A 4,062-nucleotide genomic window follows, 5' to 3' on the forward strand; every position below is an offset into this window, starting at 1 on the left:
TGTGTGGCGTCTCGCCAGAGGGGGCTTTCCTTGCAGGGGCTCTGCTTAGGAAGACGAGGGAGATCAGGGCACGTCCGCTGCTAGCACGTTTGAATGAAGGGGGAGTTGGGGTTCAGGGGTTTGTAGCCCCCATATAAAACGCTCAGGGCGGTTCTGCAAGAGCCCCAGACCAGGGCGCGCTGGCCTCTGTGGGCTCGGCGCTGAGGAGGGTGATGCGGAGCCTCTGCAGCAGGTGCTCAGGTGACTGTGAGCAGAGCAGGGCAGACGGCCTTGGCCCCCGGGTCCCCTCAGCGCTGGCTCGGTGGCTCCGCACAGGTGCCTGGCCCAGCAGCCCGGACACGGTCACCGCGCCGAGCGCTCGGGTAAATGTCGCGTGTCCCACCGCAGCGTCCGGCCTGCGACTGCTCACTTCCTCTTTCCTGTGCCCTTCAGGGCCTGGCCGGTCGGCTTTTCCACGGCTCTTCTTGAATATTCTCTTCAAGCAACTTAACGCTGTTTTCTATCATTCGATGCCTGGAATTTTATTCAAAAGGGACCTTGAGGATTATTTTGGGTGGTTAGAGAGACTCATAAAACGCTTGGCAGGTGGTTGGATGTTGTGGTGAGCTAATGTCTCGAATGTCTTTCAAGGGGGTGAAATGAGCCCCAGGAATATTCCAGAGTGTAAGACAAGCGCGGGGGACACGGGCGCCTTGGGGACAGCACCCGCTTCTGCAGTCCGATGGCCAGTGTGGACATCTCAGTTATAAAAAGGGTTCGATGGTATTTATTAAAAGTGGATTTTGTCCCCCTCGATTTTTAAAATTTACTTCTTTTTTTTTTTTTAATTTCTCGGCAATAACATTTAGGTAATGAGAATGTGCTTGTAAAAAAGGGGCTGGCTGAGACTATTGGACAGTAAAACTTTATTCAGACTCATTACAAAGTTTTAAAATAAAAGGCATTCTACTTTAGCATTTATTGAGTGGATTTTTTTTTTCCCCCTGGATGGACAACAGTCTCTTTAGGTGAACGAAACAAACGAAAAACAATGTTCTCCTTTATAAAGTGTGTTAAAAACAAACAAACAAAAAGACGAAAAGATGCTGGGGCCGGAGACCTTGTTGTTTAGTGTGCGTTTAGTCCTTGTCGTCGAAGACAGAGTCCATCGTGGGGTCGAGAGGAAGCCGGGGCTGGCCGGCATGGCCGATTCACTTCTGTGAAGACGGGGAGCAGGGAGGGGGCGGCTGAGCACAGTCTCAGCTGGAGAGTGGACCGCAGATCGGGTCACCGGCACCGGCCTGATTCTGCGTCACAAGGTGGCTGTCCTTGTGCACACCAGTGTAAGTGGCCGGCTGCACACCACAGAGCCCAGAATGAGCCCTGAGGGACCACGTCCCAGGGGAGGCTGCTCTGCGAGGCGTCGTGTGCTGGGTCTTGGAAGTAGAAGGACATGCACACGGTCCCTTCTGCCAAATGGCTCTGGGCCAGGACCCGCTTGTCTTGATTCCTGTCACTTCTCAGAGTCCGCAGAGGCGGATCCTCAGAGAGGCCGTCTCATCCCTGGGCCCCCTGGCTACTGGGTCACCCTCAGCGCACACCCTGCACGCGTCAGAGTTCCGGGGCCGTTGTCCGTCTCCTCATGCAGGTCCCCTCCCCAGCCCCAAGGACAGCAGGCCCCCCCTTCCCTCTCCCGTGCCTCCTCGGCAGTGCCCGGCACAGGGCGGCTAACCAACAAACGATGGGCGGATTTGTCAAGTGTTCAAGGAACGCTTGGTCCCTGGATTATGACACAATACGAGGCTCCTGCATGTGAGAAAATGCTGTCTCCGGGTGTGACAACGACTGCAATTGGAAGTCTGATCGGTCTCGGAGTTTTGAATAACATGGTCACTAACACGGCCAGGAGCACGTTCAGACGCGGTGCCGTCAGGGAAAGCTCGTCTCTCGGGCCGGAGACCTTCGCTCTCGCCAGACATCTTTATTCCCAGACCCACCCGGCGACGGGTTCAGATGCCGCCAAACCCAGCGTGGGCCGTTGTCGTCTTTCTCAGCGAAAACGCATGCGGTCGGGTCACCTTGATCACGCACTTTTCAAAATGCCGACGCAGCGTGAATTTTTCCCGTATAATTCCGCTTCTCAGAAAGTTGTAAGTATCCTGAGCTCAGCATTGAGAATGAACTTGAAAAAGAGTCGAATCCAACAGCGATAATTCTGGGTTGCTTCTGATTCGTTTTGACGACACCCTGACGGCCGGAGCTGCTTCAGGGGAGAGAGAAACCCAGGGAGAGACACCCAGAGCAGCAGTTTCTCACTTGGGACCGAAGGCCCTGAGTCGCTGGACTTAGCCGGGTTCTCGCCGACTCACTGAGAACTCAGCACTTCCTTCTACGACACAGACTAAGGGCTTCTGTTGTGGTTTTATTACAATGTCGGAGTCATCAGCGTCACATTCAATATCAATGAAACTCTTCCCAACTCAGGGGCCAGGGTCCTCCTCGCCTCTCTCCCCTCCTCCCCTCCCCGCCTCTCTCTTTTCCCTTTTCATTTTCGCTCTCATGGAAGCACCTGCAGCCCCTCCACGACCGTGCAGCTCATCGTGCTACAGTCCCAAGTTCAAGCGACCGGGTTGCCATAGTGAGGGACGCGGGGAAATGCTCCCGCCACATCTAGGAAGTTGTCACTTTACTGTTTTCTGAGCCGACTCACCCACTAGCATGTGTGAGCTCCGCGCTGACGAGAATGCACTCTACATGTTCAGTGGTTTTCAAAGCTTATTGGATGTGAAAATATTGTCTTAGAAACAGAAGTAAATCAGAAGTTGGACCTTGATTGAAGAATCACAATTAAAATCAGAAACTTTATGTTATCAAATATGGTAGGATAATATTTTTGAGTTGTTTTTATTTTATTTTGCCTGATTTTACCCCACCCAACACACACCACACACACACACACACACACACACACACACACACACACACACACATTGACCCCAAGCTCATGCCCAAGCATCAAGTGGGCAAATCGCTGGGGTGAGAAGTGACCCCAATATAAAAAAATAAAATAAAAAAAAAATAAAGTATGTCTGAACACAGGCTCGGGATTTGGGGAGCACGAGTGCGAGTGGGCCTCGTCCCCCCAGACTCCGGGGCAAATGAGGTCCCCGGGTGGGGGTGCCGGAGAGAACCGACGGTTCTGCGCGGTTAGCCCCGCTCGGCCCCTGTGCTGCGTCTTGGAGAGGATGTGCCTCCGCTTCCCGTGCTGGCCTCCGCCGCTGGTTTCCAGCTGGGCGAACGGCGTCGGCGTCCCCCAGGCAGACCGGGGCGGGCTGGGGGGCTCCCGGGGCTGCGCTGGAGAGTGTCCGCACGGAAGAGGAAGCCGCCTTGCTAATGCCCCTCCATCCTCCTCCTGGCACCTGTCTGCAAGCCAGCAGCGTGGGGCCCCCCCTCGCCTTCCAGGCCCGTGTGGAGCAGACCTTCCGCCTTCGGACCCATCTGCTCCCTCGGTACCTGCAAGTCCCACCTCCATCCTCAGACCCCGGCCGGTCATCACAGCTCCTGCCCTCACCTGGGGCCTAGGACTTCTGGTCGCCTCACCTGGGCCCGAAGGAAGTGGCCTGAAGCTCGTGCTTTCGCTGGCTGGCCGGCTCGCTCCCCCAGCCCTGCAGCTGGGCCGCAAACATCTGTTCTGAGGTCACGGCCCAGCCCAGTGGGACCCTGTCTTTGCCGCTGAGGGACGCGAGAGCGACAGACGTGCTTCTCTCACTGGGGCTGTTTTCCAAATGCTCCTCACGCGCTGGCGCTCGCGGCCTCTGAGACCCACCCGCGTTGATATTCTGGGTTGTTATTATTCTACCCATTCATTTTTCTCACCCAACTCACCCACATCCCTGTTTGTCTTTGGTCCCAGACCTCTGTCCCCAAACGCTTGCTAGCCGTGTCCACCTGTGGAGCCTTTCCCAGCCTAACTGAACTCACAGGCCCCTCTCCCGAAATCTTTTGTCTCCAGAATCTGTATTTCTGATAAAACACACTATTTCTCTACACACCAATGCCCTGAACTCTGTGGGCACCCTTGAC

This window comes from Pteropus medius, unplaced genomic scaffold, assembly GCF_902729225.1.
Source record: "Pteropus medius unplaced genomic scaffold, Ma_sr-lr_union100, whole genome shotgun sequence".
Classification (NCBI taxonomy): Eukaryota; Metazoa; Chordata; class Mammalia; order Chiroptera; family Pteropodidae; genus Pteropus; species Pteropus medius.